Here is a 7,496-nt window from a genome sequence, read left to right as displayed (position 1 = left end):
AGAACTAGAACAAAAAATCTTAAAATTTGTATGGAGACACAAAAGACCCCGAATAGCCAAAGCAGTCTTGAGGGAAAAAAACGGAGCTGGAGGAATCAGACTCCCTGACTTCAGACTATACTACAAAGCTACAGTAATCAAGACAATATGGTACTGGCACAAAAACAGAAATATAGATCAATGGAACAGGATAGAAAGCCCAGAGATAAACCCACGCACCTATGGTCAACTAATCTATGACAAAGGAGGCAAGGATATACAATGGAGAAAAGACAGTCTCTTCAATAAGTGGTGCTGGGAAAACCGGACAGCTACATGGAAAAGAATGAAATTAGAACACTCCCTAACACCATACACAAAAATAAACTCAAAATGGATTAGAGACCTAAATGTAAGACCGGACACTATAAAACTCTTAGAGGAAAACATAGGCAGAACACTCTTTGACACAAATCACAGCAAGATCTTTTTGGATCCACCTCCTAGAGTAATGGAAATAAAAACCAAAATAAACAAATGGGACCTAATGAAACTTCAAAGCTTTTGCAAAGCAAAGGAAACTACAAACAAGACAAAAAGACAACCCTCAGAATGGGAGAAAATATTTGCAAACAAATCAACAGACCAGGAATTAATCTCCAAAATATATAAACAGCTCATGCAGCTCAATATTAAAACAACAAACAACCCAATCCACAACTGGGCAGAAGACCTAAATAGACATTTCTCCAAAGAAGACATACAGATGGCCAAGAAGCACATGAAAAGCTGTTCAACTTCAGTAATTATTAGAGAAATGCAAATCAAAACTACAATGAGGTATCACCTCACACCAGTTAGAATGGGCATCATCAGAAAATCTACAAACAACAAATGCTGGAGAGGGTGTGGAGAAAAGGGAACCTTCTTGCACTGTTGGTGGGAATGTAAATGGATACAGCCACTATGGAGAACAGTATGGAGGTTCCTCAAAAAACTAAAAATAGAACTACCATACGACCCAGCAACACCACTACTGGGTGTATACCCAGAGAAAACCATAATTCAAAAAGACACATGCACCTCAATATTCACTGCAGCACTATTTACAATAGCCAGGTCATGGAAGCAACCTAAATGTCCATCGATAGATGAATGGATAAACAAGATGTGGCACATATATACAATGGAATATTACTCAGTCATAAAAAGGAACGAAATTGGGTCATTTGTAGAGACATGGATGAATCTAGAGACTGTCATACAGAGTGAAGTAAGTCAGAAAGACAAAAACAAATATCGTATATTAATGCATGTATGTGGAACCTAGAAAAATGGTACAGATGAACCAGTTTGCAGGGCAGAAATTGAGACATAGATGTAGAGAACAAATGTATGGACACCAAGGGGGGGAAAGTGGCGGCGGGTGGGGGTGTTGGTGTGATGAATTGGGAGATTGGGATTGACATGTATACACTGATGTTTGTAAAATGGATGACTAATCAGAACCTGCTGTATAAACAAATAAACAAAATAAAATTCAAAAATTCAAAAAATAAATAAATTTTAAAAATTAAAAATTAAAATTAAAATAAAATAAGCTACAAGGATATATTGTAGAACACAGGGAATATAGCCAATATTTTATAATAACTATAAATGGAGTTTAATCAAAAATTGTGAATTACTATATTGTATACCTGTAACTTCATTATATTGTACATCAACTATACATCAATAAAAAATAAATTAAAATTAAAATTAAAAAATAAGAAAAAGTGTATTTAATGTTCTTTTCAGAAACAGGAACTTAGCAGAGACAGTCTATCAAGCAATCTTACCAAAAGCCAAAAGCACAGCAATAAAATCTCATTCCAGGCTGAAACCAGACACACAAAGTCAGAAGTAATGAAGTCATTATCATTTGCTAAATTAAAAACACTCAGTCTCAAAACAACTCAGACCCAGTTCAGAGTAACAGCTTCAGTCTATCAGAGTAAATATTTTATGTGCCAAAATATGTTGGGTACACAGTCTGTACCAAATTATGTGTTTAATTAGCTGCACTTCATCAGATGCCCATACACCAAGGCTGTCTCTTCTATATGACATATTTTTTCCATATAAAGTGAATAAAATAGTCACTGAAAACAACTGCATTTAGGAAATAAGACTATAATTCCATCTTCAAAGTTCCTCAGCTTAAATCTAAAGATTTTTCTCACAGTGTTTCTTTTTTAAATAATGCATAAATATCTTATTTTTTTTCATTAAATTTAAATTGGACTTTCAAGGCTTTAGCTTCAGGTATCACAACGGACACATTAGGCTGTATTAGAAGGGAGCTGACACTTCTGGAGCTCCATGCCAGGTACTTTACATCATTTTATTTAATCTCCCAACAATGCTATGAGCTAGGTATAATTAACCACCAAATAAAGGAGGAAACCAAGACTCAAAGAATCTAAGAGAATCACCCGTGGTTTTCCCTGGAGGGGCAGCATTAAGGTTTGAACCCACGTCTAAGCCCCAAACACAATGCCTTCCAAAAGTGACCATAAGTTCTTGTGGTTCTTCATTCAAGTCCTCTGGAACTGAAAGCGAACCGTTTCCTGTCTAACAAGTGAGACTTTACAGACACCATAGGCTCACAAGGAATGAGTAAACAAAAGGAAGGTTTAATGCTCCTCCCAGCCACCTTAGACCCCTGCCTCCATGCTACCACAGCCCATGGAAAAGCAATGATTACAGCTCTTCCATAGTGATGAAGAAGAGGGGAGCACGGCTCCAGAAGGTGCAGGTCCAGCCAGGAGCTGGTCAGTGTCACCCACCAGGCCAGGGAGAGCAATTCCCCCAGCAATCCGGCCCAGGTGACACGATGGCTTGGACCCAAGTGTGTGGACCGTAGTACATCTGGCTGTCTCAAAGAGCAAGCTACCAGGTTCTCCCCGTTATGGGTCCCACTGCATCTATGGCTCTTATCCAGGGCTTCCAGGCATTCAGAAACTGAACTTCCCATACACAAGTAAGCCACTAAGCCTCTCCAAGGACACTGCTAAATGTCAGTCACCAAGCTCCTCAGCAAGCATAGTGTTTGGACCTACATTCAAACCTCAATCCCACAATCAAGTTGCCTGCTCTTAGTGTCGACAGACTTCAACTAACTTACTAGACAATTTGGTGACCAGAGAGGAATAAGATCGAGTTTTAACATGGCATTTGCTCCGGAGGACCAGAATCTAAAATGAACGTGTCCTAGGAGTCTTTACCAACATCACTCCCTCAATTCAAGTTCACTGCTCAGACCAGCCCCTTCATGGGGCCTTTCCAAAAGGTTCCAGTCTATGGGAGCCTCCTCCCTTGCACTTGTTCCCAGAGTTTGAGTCGCTGACTTTGATAAACTACCCCTTGTGTAGGGTTACTCCTGAGCATGCATCTATACTCTTGGAAATCAGCTACTATTGCATAAACTTCTTTTTTATTCCCCATAGCACCTACCACATCTATGACATGGTAAAGGATAAGACCAATCCTGGCAGGCTGCTTCAGCAGGGCCTCAGGATGGCAATGCCTAGGTGGAGGGACCACAGTTCAGAATCCGCCGTGCAGAAGTGTGATGAGGAGTGAACAGGCTCTGCTAAATGAACGCATGTCAACCAGACTCACTAGGGTCTGACTTCTACAATGAGACTGCCAAATTATTAATTTATGGTGGGCTGATAGGGGTTTGGAGCGAACTGGAGAACGCAGAGTAGACACACTTGGGATAGACAAGCAGCATCCATCCCCAGCAGTTGTTAAAGAAGCAGAAACGCAAACAGGCTGGGAGAATAAATGTCATAAGATCACGCTAAGTCTCAAGTTTACGCACTTTGGCCTAGCAAGTATCTTGGAAAAACAAAACCAGCATAGCACCTCTCAGTAGACATCACTCTGTCTTTATCATCATTCTTTCCCTTTATTCAAAACAATAAGGGTGTTTCTGCTTTCTACCGTAGAGAAGCCTGGAAACTGGGGGGCAAGGGACAGTAAATGCCCCCAGGGGTGACATTAATGCCCCTAGAAGGCCACCTGCCTCCAGAGATCACTTTCTAAATATGTTCTCTATGTACCCACATCCTTGTCTCAGGCTCTGCTTTTAGGGGAACCCAAACGAAAAGGGAAATGCAGGCAGGAGAAATGGCCAAATCATCCAGAAGAGATGAAAGAGAGGCTTATGTGAATAATTCACGTACCACCCAGGATTATCCTTAAGGCCCTAAGTATCAATTTGTCAGAAACTTTTGGCTGACTGTGAACAGAAGTTACTTAATTTCCAGCAACATGTGATTCAGTTGAGGAAATTAATAAAGCTATTTGTTTATTAGTCAAATAAAAAATGTTAAAGAAACTCTAGTGATGATATCATCACTGATAAAGGTGCTAAAGAGATGGAGATCATGACACAGGTTATAAAAAGCAGCCTAAACCTGTAAAGCTATGCATAATTGCCAATAACTGTTGTTGTTATATTTACTTTTTAATAGACTTTATTTATTCTTTACAGCAATTTTAGGTACACAGCAAAACTGAGCAGAAAGCACAGAGAGTTCCCATGTAACTCCAGCCTCCACATGTACAAAGCCTCCCTCAGAGACATCTCCCACCACGGTGTACATTTATTACAGTGAACCAACACTGACACATCCCTGTCACTCAGTCCTTATTTACATTAAGGTTCACTCTTGCTGTTGTACATTCCACGGGTTTTACATTTAATTTTAAACTGCAAAATGATATACAAAAATGAGATCTTCCCCCAAAATGTTATAGTATGTGCTCAAAAAACATAGATGGGTTGCCACTAAGCTAACTCAAAGTCCTCAGAATAGATATCCAGGAACCCTACACAACCCACCAGTTGGGTTAGCTCTTGATACATCGCAGAAATGTGTATTAAGATGGGTAAAGAATAAGCCCACTGAGAAGTGCAGAATCTCATGGTCATTCCCGGTGGCCTAATTGAACCATTGCAAATCCTCACATATTGAACCCACAGACCATTTGAGTACTCTTTGAGAATGGAATACGAGTTGACATGAAATCAAGATAACTCCAACCAAACTGGCAGAACAGTTGTTTGCAGCTTGTAAGCAAAAGGCAGGAGATAATGACGGAGCACTCTAAAGAAATGATCTGTTACCAATGCTCCTGATGCCTCCTGTTGAGTGGAAAAACACACACACTGAGGCCTCTAAGTGGAGAAAAATTATTCACAGGAGCAAAATTCTGAATATGAGGTTATTTCAGGAATAACAGCAAATTTACTGTACTCATATTTGCATTTTGATGTATGTACAATTGTGATATATTTTTTATCACACATATCTTTGAGACCTGTCTAAATAAGTCTAAAAGAGCCCTTTTTAAAAGTATGGAATAAAAATCCTAGGGATTAAAATTTTTTAATCTAATTGGTCGCTCTTTTTTCTTTCATAGTGACACAACTGATGGGATCTTAACTTCAATAAAATATTATAACTACTTACAAAATCATGGAAAGGTCTGAGGGAGCAAAAGTCAGGGAAACCACCACTGGCTTTCAGAGATGAGAAGGCTTAAGAATCATGGAAAACCTCTGCTAACGATCCTTCTCAGCTGCCCCCAGCACCAAAGCAAGTGATTCAAAAACATGCCCAGAACTCAAAGTAAACTTCATGACTGCCATTTGCCCTTTACCTGCCCACCTGCTGGCAGAGAATAATGCCTTCTCCTAATTTTCCATTTTTCGTATGTCAAGTAAATGTTTCTCATGAACAGAACCTGACCCAGAACTCTGCTGGCTAGGGGTTCTGGGAAATGTTGCTCTTAGGTACTAGGGACTGAATTGTGTTCGTCCCCCAATTCACATGTTGACAGCCTAACCCCCAATGTGATGGTATTTAGAGACAGTGCCTTTAGGATATAATTAGGTTTAAGTGAGGTCATTAGGGTGGGCCCCCCGTGATGGAACTGGTGCTCCTATAAGAAGACACCAGAGAGTTTGTTCCCTCTCTCTACCCACCGCATAAGGGCACTGTGAGAAGGCAGCAAGCCAGGCAGAGAGCTCTCACCAGAACCCAACCATGCTGGCTGGCCCCCTCATCTCAGGTTCCCAGCCTCCAGAACTGTAAGGAATAAATGTCTGTTGTTTACGCCACCCTGTCTATGGTATTTTGTTATGGTAACCCAAGCTAATACACTAGGCATCCCCCATGAAATGCAGTGCAACCATCAGCACCTTTAATATAATATAAGGGGTGAGGATGATGGTGAGTTAACAGTAGACCATCTACACTGTTGCTTTGAGGATTATGATATACAGGATTATTATTCTCACTTCCTCACTCACTCCCTAATAAAGTTACACATCCACAATCTTTGCCATGTGACTATTCAGTGTTTCCCAGTGGGGGCAGAGTATATACCCCAGCCTACTGCAGTTGGTCTTGGCCACGTGATTTGCGTGGGATGATGGAATTTTAGCAGATGTGATGAAAGCAGAAGTTTTAAATATGGTTGTGTGATTTGGCCTGCCGACTTACATTTCTGTGGTCTGCAATAAGAAGAACATGCCCCAGAGAGCCGCTGGCACTGGTGAAGCAGATGGGAATCCAACCCACAGCCTGGAGCCAAGGATGGCCAATCCTGGAGCCCAGCTGAACCACAGACAACCCACAGACCTGTGAAGGAGAAAATGAATGTTTATTATTGTAAATCCCCAAGATTTTGACATTGTTATGCAGCAAAAATTAAAGAGAGGATTAAACATATAGTATCTAAACAGTGCTTAGCACATATTGACCATAAGTATTTCAGGAATCTTATAAATTATACTGAAAATAAAAATGTAAGCAATATATTCTGAGTCTTTGTTTAAAAATGACAACAGTTATGAATAGCAGACCTTCAATATGTACACAATGTTACCTTTTTGCATTTTTTCTAGATCAAATTAAATCTAGTTTGAGTACCAGGCATTAGGGTTGGCAAGAAGCATAACAGCTGTTCTTTCCAATCCCCATCCCTTTCTTACACGACAAAACCCCCGGACTTACATGGCTCCAAACAGAAGGGGAGGGTCACACTTTCAGACAACTTCTGCAGGTAACAGTGATTTCAAAAAATATTTTGTACCTTTCTGGGACACCTAAGACTTCAAACTATGTAAATAATACATACTCTCTATACTGGTAGAATCTGAGGGAGTAAATGTCCCCCATTGTCTCAATTTATATTTATATTCCTAATTACTTAAATTAGAATTAGAATTAAGAGGATTTTACAGGGCTATTTGGAAGTAGTAGTGGTTTTAAAAAAAGGAAGATGGTCTATCACCATTTAAATTTAATGTATCCTGAAAAAATGTAATCAGAGTAGTGTAAAAAGACAGAAGAGGAATTGTCTTAAGTGATATACAACAAGTTTGTGCATATGCAATTAAGTATACATCAGAATAAGTGTATAGAAAACCATTCAAAGAATAGCATCATTCTTTG

The sequence above is a fragment of the Balaenoptera borealis genome (assembly GCF_965194805.1).
Source record: "Balaenoptera borealis genome assembly, chromosome: 5".
Lineage (NCBI taxonomy): Eukaryota > Metazoa > Chordata > Mammalia > Artiodactyla > Balaenopteridae > Balaenoptera > Balaenoptera borealis.
The sequence above is the reverse complement of the archived record's forward strand: the minus strand, read 5'-3'. Positions refer to the sequence as shown.